The sequence below is a fragment of the Tyto alba genome, unplaced genomic scaffold (assembly GCF_018691265.1).
Source record: "Tyto alba isolate M040663 unplaced genomic scaffold, T.alba_DEE_v4.0 Super-Scaffold_32, whole genome shotgun sequence".
Taxonomy (NCBI): domain Eukaryota; kingdom Metazoa; phylum Chordata; class Aves; order Strigiformes; family Tytonidae; genus Tyto; species Tyto alba.
In genome coordinates, this window is record NW_024881307.1 from 2,168,402 (window position 1) to 2,188,109 (window position 19,708).

Below are 19,708 nucleotides of genomic sequence, written 5' to 3' on the forward strand. Positions count from 1 at the left end.
AATATGATTACCTGAACTGACACTGGGAATTTAAACGGAATAAAATCAATGCAGTGCTGAGGCATCTTTCAGCTCTATTGACAGTGCTGGCTGGTGATTTTTCCCCTTGAACTAGCAGAATAAAAACTAAAAGCTGCATTAGTTTTTTTTAATTAAGACTCCGGCATTATCAGGCTTTACAAGACAGAGCCAATGCACAGATGAATTACCATTTAATTAAGCTTTCCAAGAAACTTTTGAAGACTGCAGATTAAATGTGGGCTCTGATTTCTTGCAGGGTTTTTTTTTTCAGAAGAACTTTTAATTGTTTTCCCTGAGCTTGATAAATAATAATAACAATACAAATCATTATCTGCAAGATATAGCTTGCTGATTTTCCATTTGCAGAGCACCCTGGATGTATAGATGTGTATATATATATTAAGCAGTGAAAACTGGTGTATTTATGGCCCAGATGTGCCCTTGTTGCCCCAGTCTGATCTGGCAACCTAGAAAAATTCAAGGAGTCAAATACAGGGATGAAAGGAGGGTTTTTGGGGAAAAGAAAAAAAAAAAAATTCCTGCATATTGCTTGCATTGAAAGTCTTTATTTCGCCTGCTTTGCATTGAGATGCAGAAAGGGGACAGAGGAGTTGCCTGGACAAAATTACATTAGTTTTCCCGTGGGTATACGACAGCGTGTGGTAAACCTCGGAGCTATTGAATGGCAAGCAAGGGTCGGTGCAGGCAGCATCTCATATCATTTGTCCCTGGAGGTGATTTCCTGATGTGGGTTTTTGGTTGCCAGGTTTTCCCTGCTGGTGTTTTCCAGTGGCTTTGATATTAATATGTGTGCTTCGATGTCAATCTTAGCGGGTTTTTTAATTTATTTGTTTGGGCCCGGTGGGAAAATGACATTTTAATCCCATTACTGGTCAAGCGCGAGGGTGTCTGAGTGTCAGAAAGACAGAGCGGAGGAATGGTAAGGGTACAGGGATCGCTTAGGCTGGGGTTGATGGGGTGGATGGAAGCTTTTCCACGGCAGTCCGTGCGCCAAGTGCTCCTCAACACCTGGGAAGGGCTTTTCTTGATCTCATCAGGCAGAGTCCACCATCACCCAGGAGCGGCGATCTTCATTTTAGAGATGAGGAGCTGATGCAACATGAAAATGTGCGTCGGGGAGGCTCACAGGGCTTGTTAACTCATTTCTGCTGCCTCCTAGGTACCAAAATCTCTATCAGAAAGCCAAGTGCCTGCATTGTGTTTTGGGGGGAGATAGTAACCCCCTGGATTGTGGGAAGCACAAACGCATCCGTGCAGCACAGCTGAAGGCAACATGCCATGATGCTTGGACACCTGTGTCACCTTGTCCTGGCCTTCAGCACCAGCCTGTGCTTTGGACGGACAGGAGGGAGTGAAATGATGTATTTGGCGAAAGTTATGGGATTTTTTTTTGAAGAAACCACAAATCCCAGATTTGCAAACAGCCACTCTTCAAGGCATCCATCCTGACTTACCCATTGTTGTTGTAGGACCCGCCCAAAACATGGGCAGAATCTCCAAGGATCTGCCTTCAAGCAGAGCCCAAACTGTGCAAGCAGACCACCCAACAAAAAGCTGAGGGCCAGCACGATTTACGCCACAAAGTTGTAGGGTCGTGACACCATTTCAGATCCTGCCCCAGCAGCAGAAATCACTCCGGCCAAGCCAAAAAGCCCAGGAGATTTTGGAGGTGCTGTCAGGGCTGCGCATCTTTTTGGGACATCCACGGGCGCATCTCAGCGTGCATCTGCAGCAGGGAAAGCCCTGCGGGGGGTTTGTGAGCGTAACCAGGCAGAAATAAATGCTTAGACACCTGCGAGGAAGAGAGAGGCACTGAAACAGGATGAGATTATAAAGCGAGAGACCTGGTGGGTTGCTCTGCATGAATCAGCTCTTATGCACTAACATATGCACTAATTTGCACTCATGCACTGTCCAAAACCACCCTGTATCCCCTGCCAGCACCTTCCCTGTGTGCTCACCCCCTTTTTTTGCCAGTTTGGGGTTTTATGACTCAGCAGAGCGTGAGGACTGGCAGGCTCCTGCATCAACTCCTCAGCCTCTGGCAGGCTATAAAAGCAGGGGCTGGAGGGAAGCACAGAGTTTGCAAAGTGCTTCCCAGCTTGCTTTGACTTGCTGCATGCCCTACGTCTCAATCCGTTTGCTTTCCAACATCTTCCCTCTTTATGAGCTGCTCCACACCTCACTGGAGGCCCCAGGAAGGAAAGAAATCCCAGTCCTGTGCCAGATACACATTTGAGGGATTTAACCCCTAAAATGGATTTATTTTTTCTGTTTCCCCACCAATATTTTTTTTTTTTTTTTTTTTTTTTTTGCTCACCAAACCCAAGCTGGAGCACCTGCCTGGGGCTGGCACCAAGGCTGCGGCTCCAGTGCCATCTCATGGGTATACAGGGATGCTGCAGCCCTGCACCGTGACCGATGGACCGATGCTCCGGGCTGCAGCCAGGAGCCTCTTGCAACAAAAGTCCCTGCCTGGAGCAGAGCAGGCGTGTGTGACCCTGGGGGGGCACCTCTGTTTGAGGGAGGCGGCACCAGAGGAGAAGGAGCACACAGTCACACCAGGACTTTCTGCATGCAGAAATAAAAAAAAGGAAAACCATAAAAAATGGGGATTGTCCTGGAAATGGCCCATCTTCCCCAAGATTTTGGAGACCCAGAAAGGGATGGGAGCAGTCTGTCAGTGCACCATGGCATCCCACGGCAAGCATCCACATGTTGCATATCCTGAAGCAAAATGCCCAGAATGACCCCTTTTTTTTTTTTTTTCCTAGTGATAAATTCTTAAAGGGAAAATAAAACCAGATGGGATTTAGTTAAAAAACTGTTCAACAAAAATATTTAGATGTTTTTCTTTGCAAAGCCACAGCAGAATTAACGAGGGGTGATGACTGAGTTGCAGACGTGTCTCTGGGGCTGCGCAGACAGACCTGCAGATGGCAGTGCAGCCCTTCAGATGAAGAACCTTCATCCCAAACCCAGCTTCGCTCAGCAAATGATTTAATTTTTTAATCCCGGGCAGTGATTTGGCCAAGATTTTATTTTTATTTTTTGGGTGTTTTTTTTTGTTGTTGTTGTTTTGTGTTTTGTTGTTTTTTTTTTTTTTTTGGGGGGGGGGGTTGGTTGGGTTTTTTTGTTTGTTTGTTTTTTAATAATAGATTCTCCCTCTTATTCATTTCCCTGGGGCAAAGCTGAATTATCCGAGTTCCCAGATGTTAAAGGCACATCTGACCCCTCCTCTTGTCTCACTTGGAAAGCCCTGAAGTGCAAGAGCGTGCTGGCAGGAGGAATTAACCCAGCCAAGGCTTTCCTTAAAACCCCCATTACGTATGTGTACATTACCCTGTCCAAACAAACACATTTTAAGCTCATCAAATAAAGTTGTGGTGTTCATTGTGCCCTTTTTGTCCCAAAGTGAGACGGGTCGGCATCAATATTCTCCAGGGCGTAATTTGTAATTTTTATTTGCTTTCTGGATTTGAAAATTTAGACTTTCCAGTGTGCTCGTGAGCAGGTGGGAGTTGTTTTCTCCTGTAACAGCATTTCCAGAGCCATATGGTAGCGTAACCCGTGGGATGCTGATACTGAGACCTGTGAATGGGCTTTCCCAGGGCAGCTGGGATGGGGAAAGAGGAGCGAGCACTTGTCATCCAGGCTAGCAATGAGCCATAACCCCTAAATTTTAAATTACAAAATTAATGCACATCTTTACCAGTAAAACACAACAAGCCCCATCCGAGTGGCTGCAGCCAGATCTCTGTATTGACCTGGGAATAGCTTAAGCTCATTGCCTCAGTTTCCCCACATGGAAAATAAAGCTTGGCAATTACAGGTAATGTGATAAACGCATGCAGAAGCACGCTGAATCCTCAGTGCAGATTGCCTGCACGGATAACAGCTAACATTATAAAACCATTATTAAAAAAAATCCCGTTTGGGGCTGTTTAGAAGAGGGATGAGTTCTCACTCCTTCAGGGCTGGAGAGCTCCGGGCTTGCCCCTGGGCACTAATGCATTTTTTTTTTTTTTTTTTTTTTTCTCAAGAAAAAAAGCATAGGGGAAAAGGGTTAAGAAAATATAAGAAGTTGTCCTTTTTGCTGCTGGCCTCAGTGGAGAGGTTTCGGGTTGTTTTATGCTACAAGAAACCCAGTACCAGTGCTCCCGGCCACAGCCTGTCTGCAGATTCTTTCAGGATTGACACTTTGCGTAAGCTCTTTTCCTTCCCCATGTGAAAATATGACAAAATAGGAATGTTCAGCCACTTTTCTCTCCAGGAATTGAGAGGAAAACGGGATTTTAAGGTGTTTGAAAATGGATTCCCTCTAACATCAGGCTGAAAGAGCAGAACAATGACCCTAAAGAAGAGGTTCATAACCCGAAGGAGAAACCTTCTTCTACATCTGTAACCAAGGGCAAGGGACCAGCACCATGGCTTTTTTTTTTTTGGATCCCAGATAGAGAAGTCCACTGGTGTGATCTCAAGCTGACAGGAACTGTGTGAGGGCTCTGAAATCTCCTGCACTCGGGAAAATACCATGTGGATGGGATGGGGTCCTGCTGTTGCCTTTGGCTCGGCTCCAGCTGGAGCTGCCCGGGGAAACACATCCCAAAAGGTCCCGCAGGGTCACCTGCCTCGACCTCCTGTCAAGCAACGTATTATTTATCCCCAGTTGTGCTTCTCAAAAGAGATGGAGGAGTGGTGGAAAACAGCCCCTCCACCAAGGTCAGCCCACCAAGGACAATATTTAATGGCAGTCCTGAAGCTAAGCCTCCAGATCCCCTCGATTTCTCCCTCCTCTCTGCACAGCACAGTCCATAAGAGCCTGAGAGCAGGCAGAGAGGGCTTCCTGAAGAGCACCGTGTTTCAGGTCATATCCTTTGCTGCCAGGGATTGGGTTTTATCTTCTGATATGTTTGGAGGCAGCAAGGTCAGGCCTGGCCGCCAGTGGCAGATTCCCTTTGTTCCTTGCTGGCAAAACAGCCTCTGAGCAAGCCACCACCAGCGTTAGGCTTTAGAGCCAGCCAAGAAAATGGATCTAAAGAAAAAAATGCTCATGCTGCAAGGATGATGATGGAGGGGTTTCCTTTGTTCATCCGTTATGGGAATTCAGGCAGAGTTGGCTGGGAATGGCCAGGATGCTACAGAAGCAAGAGAAGAGGGCATGGGACCAGCTCCAGCTCCTGCTACATGATTTGGGATGAAGTCATCTCCTGGTACGTGGTTTGGGATGAAACTGGTGAGCAGGCGAGCAACCAGCACCAGGAGAACAGCACTGGTTTGCACTGGGAAATGAAAACACAAGTCTTGCAGCCAGCTGGCCCCAACAGCTGGAGAGCCGCTCACCTGTGCCGTGCCTTCCTCAAAAAGGGATCTGAAAACCATGTGAATGACTAGGAGAAAGACAAAAAAAAAAGTCCCTAATGTAGCTCTTTCTGTTCTCTGCTTTGAAAGCAGAGGGTTCTGACTTTTTTTGTGAAACCCCAGTGGTGAGCAATGTTCAGAATCAGTCTCAAGTTCCCCATACCTTGCTTCGAAAGTTGTTGTGTCACATGTGAGTCAAAACGTCTCCCGAATTAAAAGGCAAGAAGCAAAATCTGGGGAATCCAAGTGGCTGTCTCTGTTGCGTTCAGTTGCTGGAGCTTGGAAATGACATGCATGGATATTTTTTTCCTGGCAAAACCACTGAAGAAAATACAATTAAAAAAATAAAATCTTCTTTGACGTGTAAAATCAGCCCTGTGCTTGGCAAAACAGAGATGCTTGATGAATTCCCTCTCCACTAATGTTTAATAGTTGGGGTAAACCTCCTTCTGTCTAATTATTGAAGTCAAATTAATTCATGCAATACAGCCTGCTACATGGCCATGTTTATTCCAGCAACTAAGCCTGATCTAAACCAAAGGCAGCTCTCGTCAGCCTCTGTTGAGGGAGAGGCGAGGAGCTTGGTGATGCAACCAGTCCTGATCCGCTCATGGTGTGAACCCGGCACTCCTGGTTCAGATGGGGAGCATCAGGGAGAGTAATTCTGGTTTTAATGAACTCCTTCCCTAATTCTAATTAAGCTCCCTATATAGAAAAGATGTAAGTCTTCATGCACGTTTTTCCTCCCTCTAAAATCAAATGTTTTATATAGCTATTAAGACACAAATATATACAAATATAGTCACATGTATATACACTCTCAGGCACATGTGTCTACACTCATGCAGAGTCACTCTTCAGGAGAGAATCGTAATTTGAGGTGACACAAACACAGGTGGATGAAAAACTAATCCTGGCAGAAATAGACGTTTCTTGAGTGAAAGAGTTTGTTTTATATTAAGCCACGAGAAATTCCCTGGCTTCAGTTTGCAAATGCCTTTTGCAGTTCCCATTCCTCTGACGTTCTCGATGGCTAAAAAACCCCCAACCCCAAAGTCAGCATTTCCACGGGATGTGCAATTACCCTCCCACCCAGGGGAAGGCGCTTCGACACTGCTGCAGCGCTCAGAAAGATTTTAATTCAGATTTTGCCGGGTTTGGGATCAATCTCCCCCCCTTTTGCAGTTATACTCGGGTTTTTTTTCCAGTCCCTGTGGCAGCACAGATGCTCGGTGATCCCGACACCCCCGTACATCTCCTCTGTGCCCAGGAGCCAAATGTTTTTACCTCGTCTGGCGCTGCTTGGAGAGGGGTAAATACTAGACCCAACACAGTCCCCACTGACAGCCTGACCTGAACTGAACTCCAGCAAGAGCTAAAAATCTCCTTATCCACATCCTTTGGGCCATAGTTTGCTCTCTCTTACACTGGTATAGAGGTTAATCATATTACAGACAGCAGAGGTGCACCTCTGCGTGACCAGAATAAGGGATTTAGGTTTTAATTAAGGGGTGATGCATAGCAACGGCCTCCAGCAGCCCGTGGGCTTTTCGTTATACTAATTAATTTGGCTGCTTTGGGGCTCTACTGTAAGCCTCTGAGACCTGGCCGTAAAAAATACAGGCCGTAAATCAGAGATCCCATCACCTAGCACCTTCTGCTTTATTTCAAAGCTCTGTTTTGCATCGCGTTGCCCTCCTGCCTTCCCACTGGAGCTGTGCGGGGTGTTTGAACTCAGACCTCTCCAGCTCCAGAAACATTAACGAGCCACAATTTTCCTAAAACGTCCTTTTTTTTTTTTCTTTTTTTTTTCTTTTTGCAAGGCGATATCCCCATGTTACAACCAGCTCTGAGTGGGCAGCACATGGATTTCCCAAGAGCAACCCCCAGCACAGAGCTTACCTCCGCCTTTGCAGGGGAAAGCTGTAAGGACCAGCCCTGCTCCTCTTTCCTGCTCCCCCAGGAATGAAAAAGCCATTCAGAAAGTTTTTTGGGGGAGGTTTGCTTTGTTTTCTGCTGTTAGAAAGGCCGTCTTGAGATGCACGTCACTGGACGTATGAAACCCTGGATGCAAAAGTATCTTTTCAGTGGGACTTGGGTTGATGTTCAAATGTTTTTAGGGCCTCTAAGGGGCAGGCTGAGATGCTGAAGTATGATTTCCCAGGGTTTTTACTCAGATCTGATGCAGCAAGTGTTCGGATCTGGATGCTGAGAGGTGAAATGCTCAGCACCCTGTTCCTGCCATCACGCAATATGGCCATCATTGTGGGTTTGGAGGCACCTCTGTGGAGCAGAAACTGCTGCAAGTCCTCCAGGGATCTATATCCCCCTTTCCTACATCAGATCCACAAGATTTGCTCTTAAAATGCTTTTATTTCCACTCCCATTTTTTGACAGGGGAGGTTTTGCTCCTGCTACCAGTAGCCTTGTCTATGTGCAAGACTCTTGGAGAAAGAAATAACCCAGATGGGGCTGTTGATGCAGATGGAGGACATGGCTCTGTCTTGGGGCAAGAAAGCCACTTTTGAGTCCTGCACTGAGAAAAACTGAGGTAGAAAGCACCAAAAGAGGCTAAAGGCAGGCTTCTGCCTAAGGAATGGTGCAGGGAATCAAGGTGGGACTCTAATCCCTTGATTTGTGGGGAAAAGCTCTTGAATTTTCTGTATTTCACTCTCCTTTGGTTTAGGGCTAAGAGCAACCCTTTACCTTGTGAGGACAGGCAAAAACCCACCTACAAATGGGCATTAATCCTGGCTTAAATAAAGTATAACTTCCCTGCTTGTTATTTGTAGCATCATACATGGTTAGACAAAAAATTTAGGGTTATAAAAAAAAAAAAAAAAAAAAAGAAATCATATGGAAGCAATTAGCAGCAACTTCATTCAAAAAAACATTAAGGTGCTTGTAGCATTAAGGCTCAAGTGATCTGTACTCTGGGACCATAATTCACTGACACTTAATAGCATTTACCCTGCAGATGTGCATTTTATGCAGAAATATCAGCTTACCGCTTTGAAAAATTAACCTATTGAAGGCTGTCAAGCCGTGGATATGCTCTGGGGAGTATTAGATGTTGGCTTTTTACCTACAAGCTGGGGAAGAGATGGGTTAATTGGGGAATGGGGATGTTTAACGTGGTGACAAGAGCAGGAGGTTGTACCCTTTGTCTTATGAGAAAGGAAATTTCCGTTGTTGTAAAGGTCATGGTGATTTGGGCAGGTATTGGAGAAGGCAAATTTTTCCAGTCTTAGGAAAGGGGGAAAGGAAAATTCAGAGGACTGTGGATGCGATGAGTCCAGGGAGATGCTTATAGGACACCACCCATGGCAAGAGCAGCCATAAATACTAACGTGATTTGAAAGAGTGTGGTGATTTTAAAGAAAAAAAATGGCATTTTGCTACACAAAACGCAGCTTCGCTGGTTTTGGTCTTTTTCCCCTTCCCCAGTGCAGGGCTGCAATAAATGCTGGGATTTCTTATGGGGCAGTAATTGTAATTTCCAATCTGGTTTAGAGCATGGAGTACTGGGCTGCCTCTTTGGAGAGGGATGCATTTGAGTTTATTCTGCAAGACATTATCTGGGGATAACTTATTACCTGTCATCTGAGGGCAAAAGAGGTGAGGATGCTCCAAGTCTCCTATGGAGACCGGCAGGACCCATCAAGGGCTTCAACATCAGTCAAGCCTCAGCTGAGAAATTTTGGACGCTCCCAAATGGAGAGGCAGGATGAGGCCAAAGCAGCCTCACTGTCCCTTGAACTGCTGGAGTCCACGGTGAGGCAAAAATAGGAAAGAAAAGGAATTTTTTAGTTCATCAGCTCAATGATAATGTAACAGGGGATTATTTTTCCACCCTAATTTAACTTTTCCAAGCTAAGAAGGCATCTGTTCCCTCTGCCATCCATGGGGAGAGCAGGCATTTTGGGGGAGCAATTTGGGGGGGAATGTCAGGTCCAGACCCCTTTCTTCGAGGCCACCCTTCTGATGGTGACAGGGACACCAGGGGCAGATCCGGCCCTTGGCATGCCAAGCTCTTGGCATCGGGACATTTTTCCGCTCCACACCCTGGCTCTGGGCTTTGGGAATGAAAAGTTTCCAGCACCACTCCCTGCCCGCATGGAGGGTATCGCAAAGAGGAGAAACACTCATAAAATTGATTTAGGGGGACTTGTGATGTGCCAACATTAAATTTGGGAGTTGCTTTCTATGATCTCCCAGGGGAGAGATCCAGCTCCAGGTTTGCTGCAGGACACAGGAGATCCAAGCACTGAGCCAAGGCGAGGAGCCTGCCGTGCTCTGGGCTTCCCCACCACAGAACAGGGAAAATAACATTTGCCAGACCCCAATCTGCACCTGTCTCCTCTTTTTAGGGTGAAAACCTTATTTTTCTTAATACATATATCTATGTAAATACACTTACTTTACTTGGCACAGCCATGCCATCATCTCAACTGAAGCCAGTAGGAAGCAGTCCTATAAATAATCTCGTACCTCCGCCCAAGCGATCCCTTTCCCTACAGCGGTCCCAAAGTCCTGGCAAGCAAAACTGTGTTTCACCATCAACCTTATATTAAACCAGGGCCAATTCTCATCCCTTAGGGTCACCTGGGGCTCATTTGAGCTTTTTTTTTTTCTCTCCCCTCTGCCAGCCAGCCCTGTCAGGGATGTTTTAGTGAAAATGCAAAGCATCTCCATATTTTTGCTGGATGTGTTTTCCAGATACAGCCTCGAGCAAAAAGCATAACGCATATATAAACCACCCGCCACCCCCTGAGTCATTATAAACTTTTGGCATCATCAGAATCAAAGGGTTTTTCAGGGCAGATAGTTCACAGGCAGCCCGCAGAGTGTCAGTTCACTTTTCATAAGGGAAAAAAAATAGGAAGGGGGGAAAAAAAATAGAAGGAAAAAAAAAAAAAGAAAACCAGAAAGAAAAAAAGAAAAAAAAAAATAGAAAGTAAAAAAAGGTCACTCACAACCCTGGCATTGAATTAGAAAAGCAAAACCCAAGGTCTCTCCGTTAACGCATTTCAATTATCGAGGTGAAAGCGGCTCTCACGCACCACGGGGACTCGGGGTTATTTATTCAGCCTCATGTATCACGGGCTTTTCTTAACGGGAGTTAGGAGCAGGATCTTGTCTTCCCCATCTCTTTGAAGAACAATAAGGTACGAGGGGGGGAAAAAAAAAGGCCTTTTTTTTGAAGGGCACGTATTTAATCTTATCAGAGGCAGACAGGACAATAACAGGAAAGGGTAGGGAGGCCTCGCCAGGGGATGAGGAGGGAAGGGCAGAGAGTAATGAGGGGTTAAAAGCAAAATTCAGCCATGCCCCCGGGGACACATCTAATCAGAGGTCTGGCCGATGGGCTGATATTTAACCTGGCAAAACACCATTCGGAGCCGCACAATGAAAAAGCCGGTTGTGCGCAGACAGGTTAGTAATGAGGAAGGCAGGCGAGAGGATGAAAGGCTGTTTCCCCTCCTCGTGGGCTTGAAAATTCACCTATTTCCAGCAAAAAGAGCGCTATGCTACACCGGCTCAAGGACATGGCAAAAAGGGAGGGGTCCAGCTCCTCCCGTGGTCCTTCTCTGCCCATCATGTTTGGAAATCGGGATGATGGTTGCCCGAAGCCGAGGGGAATAGCCTTTGGCTACCTGAACCATCCTCCCTCTCTGCTGGAGCATGAATAAATCTCTGCCCCCCTTTCTTCAACCAGGATCTGACCAATGATTTTTCCTGGCAGCCTTAGGAAAAACATAAAGGTGCTTTTGAGCAGTGCCAAAGTGTTGGGTTTTCTCCCTGGAATGACCCTTTCCTGCTCTGAAAGTGCACAGAAAAGGGTATTTTGCATTGGCAGCATCTTCTATCCAGAGCTGGTTGCGCCCAGATGCTGAATAATTGATGTGACAAATCTTGCAGCATTTTTCAAAGAGATTATTCAACAGTTTTCTCCCCTTTAATCCATGCCTTCACCACTGCAAGAATGAGGAACCGCTTGAAAATATCACCAGGCAAAGGGATGAAAATGGAGAAAGAAATGGTCTTCATAAAAAAGCTGTGGAAGTCCTTGAGATGGGGAGGCTGCAGACGCTGAAGGCATCAGCACAGCCTGGCCCTTGCATCCCCACCACTCCCAACTGCCTAACAAAAGGCCTTTGGCTGTGAAGTGCAGCAGTTCTTCAGATTATTTCATGCTTTTTCTCTGAAAAAAAAAAGTGAAATTTTGATATTTCAAAGCTCACTTCTGTATTTAGCACTTAATAAATGTATGTCACTGGCTTGCCCACAGGCACAGGCATGCCTTTACCTGCTGTTTTGTTTGATCACTTTAACCAGCATCTATCGTAACACTAAATATAAAAAGCCTTGGAAATCAGATTTTGCATCTCCCTGGCCCCACTCAAATAGCGGTAGGACATTAGCTTGTCACAATATCTTGCTTTATTGGGGGTATCTTTTAATTACATAGCAATAGACATCTCATCGGTGGGATCTCAGCGAACCTAAATCAGTGTTTCTTCATGAATATTTTACTGGCATTTTTATTGCACTTGTCAGAAAACTCAAGAAGAGATGGAAGGAAAACAAGTGATTAAAGACTTTGGAAATGAAAAAGGGAAAGCGAGGAGAGAAAAATGTACGTTTATGAAGAAAATTAAAAGGAAAACAACATAATGAAGACTCCTGGGGTGCAGATGCACGGGGCAGCAAACAAAAAGCAACACAGCATTAAATGCTATTCACGTAAAGTAATAAAAACCCATTTTACTTGGGATTATTTGGGAACTGAGCTGGCAGCAATTCAGTCCCCAGGGAAGGATGACAGGACAGCTGTGGTGTCTAGGCAAGCTACTCGGTGGGCAAAAAATAGCCAAGAGGCAGAGGTGTGATGCTCGTGGTCCAAGGAGCATGCTCTGCCCAAGACATCATGGGACTGGAGATCATTCACAAATACTTTTCTTAATTATTTAAGCTTGACAAGCAGCAATTAAGCCTCAGTTGTGCATGATTCAGAGGGACTTATTCCTCCCTTATTTCCAAGGCTCACCCCAAGCTGCTGAATTTTGCAGGGAAAACATCTTCTCTGCCTCTCCTGGTGAAGCTTTCCTGTTCTGCATCCAATAAATATTCATCGGCCAAGAGAGAAGAGCCAGCAAGAAGGAAAGGCTGGAGCTGCAGCGGGCAAGGAGCTCTGAACCGCTGCTCCAACATTGACTACTGATTAAAATAAAGGTAATAAAAGAGGCTGTCTGCTCCCAATAGCTTGCAAACTCCCGATATGAGACTGTGAAAAAGCTGTGCTGCTCCATCCTCCTGTTGATAAAGCAGGACTGTGCTTTCTTCTGGATGCTACAAAGCTAAAACAACTCCATGACTCTCAGCTCACAACGAGCTGGGCTGCGTAATTACCTCGATCCCTTTTCCCCCACCTCAGTCGCGAGGTCTTGGGAGCCTGCCCTCTTCCAAGGTGATGATCTCCAGGCAATTTTACAGCCTAGAAGTGCAGGGATGAAATGTAGCTTCGTCATCCAAACCAGGGAGAAAGTGTCATGCCTAATGAAGTCTTGTTGATCCGGTCTAGAGTCGAAATGTTTTGCAGGTGCTTGTTGCGGAGAAGAGGACAGATAATGAATAAAACATGTTTGTACTTTAGTCTCCAGTAAATGTGACAAACTCAAATCTTATGGCTGGGGAGGAATGATATGAAATATGAGTTGGAGCTCATCTGAAAAGCTCGTAACTAATCCAAGATGTTGCACTGTTTTGTCTTGCTGCTACGGGGTATGGGTCGAGCCAGGTTTATAAGGGACCAGGGAAATAGAAGGGGGGCTGGAGTTATCTTTAAAAAGACAGCAGGATGTGACCTCTGGCCACTGATGATATAATTCTGCGCATTAAAGCGAGGGTTGTCTTCGTCCCTTTGCTTGAAGACTGATCTGACCCTGTTGTTTTTGAGCCCAAAGGAGAAGCCAAAAAGGGAAAAAACATTTTAGATGCCAAAGCTTATTACATTAAAATGCACATGCTAAAAAGCCTCTAGAGCCCTTCAGGATTATTAGTGCTCTGAGGTCAGCAGTTGCGATGAGCAGCCAACAAATAAAGGATCATTTTAGGAGCAGTGATTCTCTACTATTTATTCCTATGTGGTTCTCGCGGCACCCTGCTGATGTACCCCAACTCGTGGCTGCTGAATTATCTCAAGCTAGGGCTTTCCACTCTTTCTGGGGACAAAGACATGATTTTCTATAGGAAGCTAACTTTTTTTTCCCACTAGTGCTTGCTGTAGTGTCTGAAGACTAGAGGTTGAACTGAATCTGCATGGAAAAATGTCCTGGGAATGCGACCAGCCCGGTGGCTTTGGCACTGGGGTGCACAGCTTGCAATGGGGTATCTGCTGCCTGCCCCACACACAGCCCATTGAGTTACCCTGGCTTCACTCCAACCCAAGGAGGAACAGAAATAGCTTAAAGTCTGTGCTCTGAACACCCGTATTAGTCAATTAATTCTTTTCTGATCCATTTTCACTATGCCTGCACTTCCTTTTACATCATTACTCTTAATTAGAGATCCAAATATTCCCCCAGAATACACCTACGCTTGGTCTAAATTAAGCGAAGAAAGGGTTAGCTACGTGCTCCAGGTCAGTGCTGAGCTTAGTTCCTGGAGGTCCTTCTCTCTTCTTGGGTTTTTTTCCTTCCATAATCTCTTCCTCTCACTTTTTGAACCTGACCCCATCCATATACATTGTCTTTGTGACTGGGAAAAAATAAAAGCAATGATACGTGCCATCACAAATTAAAAATAGCCTTAAGTAGAAGTTTGGGAGAAAGTGCTGACTTTGTAACACAAGAGACTGTGTCTCCAGCTGGTTCCAAACAGCACACTCATTTATCTTCCAATTAATTAGAATTTTTTGCTAGTCTATATTCAAGAGGATTCTCCTGGTTATGAACTATGCAGCTGAGATCACGGGAAAGCAGAGAGCCTCATATCTCAGCTCAGCAAACCACGGGCTGCCATCCAGAGGCAGCTCCTGAACTCAAGCCTAGGTCTCCAGGATAAAATAACACCAAAATCATCAAAAAGCATGATATTCCCAGGGCCTAGCTTGCAAAATCCTGCAGGTTTGAGAATGCAAAACAGAGCGTATTGTTTTATGAATATCCTGAAACGAATCCTCCCTTTTTGCTTTTAACCTTCACTTTATTCCTCGTGGGATGCTCCCCAGCCTTCCACACCTTGTTGATCATCTTATGTTTTTCATGTTTAATGTTAACATCTCCTGGGAGCTGGCTCAGAGCATTTCAGCCCTGCAGGATCTCACCACTGACCTCAGGTATTGCTTTATACAAGCCCAGGTCTCTACTCCAAACCCTTTTCTCTTCATTTCTGTCTGCAGGTTCTCTGTATTCTTTAACCCAGATGGCTTTGCCCTGTCAAAAACATTAACTGTCATAACTACTAAAGGCAGCTGCTCAATTGCTTGGGTTTGGACCTGTTCCTCTTTCCAAGAGGAAAGAATGAAACAGTGCACGGGCTTTCAAATCCACCCTGATTTGCCAAAAATATTTTAGCACCAAACACGTGCTTTGCACAGGAGTTTGCTATCTGCCAGAGAATCATTCTGGCAATGATTTTTTTATTTTTTAAATTTTTTTTTAGAAGAGAGCTAAAGTCCCAGGAAAACTGTGATTTTTTTCTATTGCAGATGGTGTTGATTCCTATCCTAAGGTCATATATGTGTAAAACTAAATGTATAGATGGTCATGTAAAGTCATACCCTCCCTTTGAAATCTATAAGCCACCTGAAGAGCAAAGAGACAGGATGTTAGCACAGCCCACAGCGATGCTTAGGGACCTCTGCAAGGTTACTCAGGGGAACAAGGCAGGAATTTGCCTGCACAGGTGGATTTTTGGCACCAGCAGAACTGTCTGGGATCTCATGAGGCTGCTTTGATTGCCAGGCTTGTTTGGATCTACCCTTGCTTCACCCCTGCACCATCACAGGCTGCAGGTAGATGTCTCCGGCATCCATCCACCCATCCATCCACCCATCCATCCATCCATCCATCCATCCATCCATCCATCCATCCATCCATCCATCCATCCATCCATCCATCCAACCATCCATCCATCCATCCATCCATCTACCCATTCATCCATCCATCCATCCATCCATCCATCCACCCATCCACCCATCCATCCATTCATCCATCCACCCATCCACCCATCCATCCATCCCAAAACCCTTTCCTTTTTGTTTTCTGAGGTCGTCTATTTTTGAGGATGGTGGTAAGTAGCATGTATCTTCAGGTGGAATTACAACCCCAGGAAACAGGAATTACACACACAGATGTGATATATATATATATATATAAAAAAAAACCTCACTGAATGAATTCATGGTGTGCACACATGTGGGTGTGTTTTATGGCTCATTTCCCAGCCCTCTTAGCCCCAAAACTAAAGGATAAGTCCTCAAAACCTCAATTTAGCAGGTATTTTGGGGATTTGAATCATCAGAGTCCTATTTTTGAGAGTTTGGTAACTTTTATAACCAGGACATGGAGTGGCTGAAGCTTTGCACAAGAAGATGCAGTCATAACCTCCCCTGCAGAGGCAAAATTGCTGAAGGCTCAGATACTAATCCCAAATGCACACAGAGAAGAAGTTTCACCACAACCCTCCACATGCTCGGTGAGGTCCCCAAGTCTGGTTGAAAGTCAGTTTAGTGGCAGCTTAGGGAAAATGAAGAGCCATGAGCTGTCGAACTACTTCTTCCCCTCCTTGTATATCCTCCAGGACATGCCAATACCTCCACTCTGCTGAAATGGGCAAATTCCAACCTTTGAGTCCCACCAAGGAAGGGAAGAGATGGTTATGAAGCAAGAGGGGGCTTCCCCTTTGTTTTTTATTGTTATTTTCTCCAAATTTTATTTACTTGGTTATTCTGGCAAGGCCTCAGGTGGGGGATGAGTTCCTGGAAGAAATGATGCCAAAATGCATGTTGCATGGGTGGGCATGGCCTCACTTTCCGGGTTGGTTTCTCTGGTTTGAGTCTGTTTTCCTGACATGAAAGCCAAACACAAGCAAGCAGAGTTCAGAAAAGCATTTAAGAGAGTCACGGGTGAAAGAGTTGGAAAATGCTTTAATTGGCTTTTGAAATTGCCTTTAAATTGCCATCGAGCGATCTTCTCCAAGGTGTCTTTCCCATTATCCAAATTCATTAGAAAATTAACCTCTGCACCCCCACTAGCTTTTTGCCCTTGCTCCTTTTCTCCCTTTGCCGTGCTCGGTCCCCATTATAATTAGAAAGAAAAATGCAGAAAGCAGGAAGGGAGGAAAGAAAAAAGAGTAAGGAAGAAATGAAATCTCCAGAAAGACAGGTTTGACTCAAAATCTGAGAAATTCATCCATTCCTATACCCATCTTCATTATATTTTTATATGCCTAAGCCCTTGCTAATGTCTGCTGTCTGAAGGCATTTCCTTGACTTCATCAATGAAAAGGGCACACCTTTTCATTAATTATGGCCCACAGACCTTGGGAGGTTCCTTAGTCTGCTCAAGAAGATAATACATATGGAGGTAAATTAGAGAAGTTTCTGTGTTTCAGCACAGCTTGCCAAGTTTTTTTCCACGTTTTTGGTTTCTTGTTATTTTTCTCCATAGCTTCACAGACATGAAGCTGTCGCTTGAAGAGGTTTGCATCCTTCTTCCACCTCTAGCCATTGCTACAGTGCAAAACCTGCAAGTATCTCCTTTATTTTTCAAACATTTTGGGGGATTCAAACTTTTCTTCCTCTCCCAAAGTCTATGGGGAGTCAACAGAGCATCCACTGGAAACATCTTGGTGGGGAGGAGAAGCTTCACAGGCTTATGGATTAGATGTCAGCAAGAGATGAACCTCCGGAGTATTTTGAGGTCTCTGCCCCAAAGCCATTTTCCTCAATCCTTCCAGGAAAATATCTCTGCCCATACACCAACAATGCCAGGCAGAGCGTCGCTTTGCTAAGCCCTTTCTGGTTTCCTACCACAGCCTGGCCTCAATTTTCATATTTTGCTTCAGAGAAACAAGAAAAGCCAGTGAGATCTTCAGTTTTTGCCAAAATCTCTACTGATGACAAAGGCAAACTAATTTGCCTGGAAATAACTGTTATTTCTTAATATTGTGGAATCAAGAGAGAATAGAATCTTTGAGAAAAATTTCATTTGCTCCGTGACATGCCAGGTCCTACAGCAGCTGCTGAGGATACAGGGGAGAAGGTGGTCAAGGACAAGAATTAAGCAACTATTCCAAATGAGTAAGGAAGGTGCTGAAAGAAAACAATAAAGACAAAGTAAGTTAGAAGTGGGTCAGGGCAAGAAGTAGTTTCTCTCCCGGGTAACAAATGTGTCTGGCCTGCTTCCCCGATGAGCTCATATATCTGACAATATCCTTGCTTTAATGTTTTGCAGACCTCAGGTATATTATCATACCCCGAGCCTGAACCCTCCAGAGAAACTGCACTGAGGAGGGAGGTGGGAAGCATCCGTGCGGTGGTGGGATGCTCGCAGCAGTGGGATAGGGATGCCTGCAGCGGTGGGATTGTGGTACCCATGGTGGTGGGATGGAGATGCCCGTGGTGGGAGGATGGAAATGCCCACGGCGGTGGGATGAGCACAGCCAGCAGGCCATGGACCAAGAGGTGGCGCTGACAGACTGCCGTCCAGCAAAAACCAGATTATTTGCTCCGGCAGCAGAGGAAAGCAGGCACATACCCAAGGCAGACGTACTTTTATCTCTTATCTCCATGCGCTTGGGCTGGACGAGGCATTCTCAGGCACTAATCTTGTGGCTGTCCTGCACAGAGTCCCTGAGGAGGCAGGGGAGCTGCTGGGGTTGGGAGCAGCGCATGGCATGTGACCCTCCTCTTCCAGATCTGAAGGCCATGGTCAAAGGCAGCTCTAATTAAATTAAATTCAGGGAACTGTATTTTTCTGGTAAAGGAAACATGATTATTCTTCTGAATGAGAGACTTGGAGGGGGAGGGGGGGATAAGAGAAAGTGAAAAATGCTTGCTGTGCAGAGGAGGGAATGCAGACTATTTCTTTGCCCATCTTGACCCATTTTTTGTTTCTCCTTTGTGTTGCTGCAGGAGGCAGAGGTTTATGGAGCGGCAAAGCTCTGAGCAAGCCTTTGACATCATGAGTCACTTTTGGCTGGGCATCTTACGCAGCTCTTGGGAGTTTTGCAGCCACATCTGCGGTACACTCGAAGAAAAAGCACTTTTTTACAGAGAAAAACCAAAAATCTACCCTCCTAAGCCAGTCTGATAAGCAGGTGGCTGCAGTTGAAAACCAGCCCAGCGCACTTCATCTCCGTTTTCCTCAACATCTTAAAGCATTTCTGGTACTAGTTATGTCACTGGAAATCCCCACTGTCTAGCGATGCTCTTCCTCTGGGGCTCTTCTCTCAAACAACATTTGATGCTACTTTGAGTGCCACACCACAGAGTCCATACTGCATCTTTCCGGTACCACAGTGCACTAAAGTTTGGGTAATAAGAGGAAGAAAAGTGAAGAGCGTACGTGTTTTAGGCAGCAAGTGCAGGTATTGCTGATGGGCAGGTTTGCAAAGAGCCCACCTTCTAGAGAACATCAACTCACATCTCTGTGGTTTGGATATTAATAGCTCAAGCTGTGTTTGCAGTTAGGAACTACTTATGTCTTTCCTCAGGAGCCAACATGGGAGAAAGTGGTAGATGTGGTTCATGCAGGCATCTGGACAAGGTTAAGATGCCCAGGGCTCCCCCAGGTTTGGAAGAGATTAGAGGCAGAGCTGGAAACAGGGGCTGCCCATGGCACCGTGCAGCAATAAGCTGGATATGTCCAAATGGAAAGGGTAAAGGGAAAGGATCTCCTCCACCCTTGGGTTGTACATTGTCATGGAAAAACACAACTGCCTCAAGAAGGTGTGAGCATTTCTAGGAAAAGGTGTGCAAGCTCCCCCGTTGAAATCAGTAGGGTTAAGCGGTGAAAGTTCCATCAATGAAAGCTCCATTTTATATTTGAGTCTGAATTCTCACTGTTGATGGGTAAGAAAAGTTAAAGAGTTAAAGGTGCATCTCAAACTAAGACGTCAGAAAGATGATTGAGAAGGGAAAATCCCAAAATAACGTGTCTGTGTTGCAAATAGTTGGGAAGAGGTACTCTTTTGCATCAAAGATCTTGGGAAATGTTAAAACTAGAGGAAATTGAGGCTTGGAAAAAGCAGCAGCAAATTCAGCTTGTGTATGGAGGAGAAAAACCAAATGCTGCTG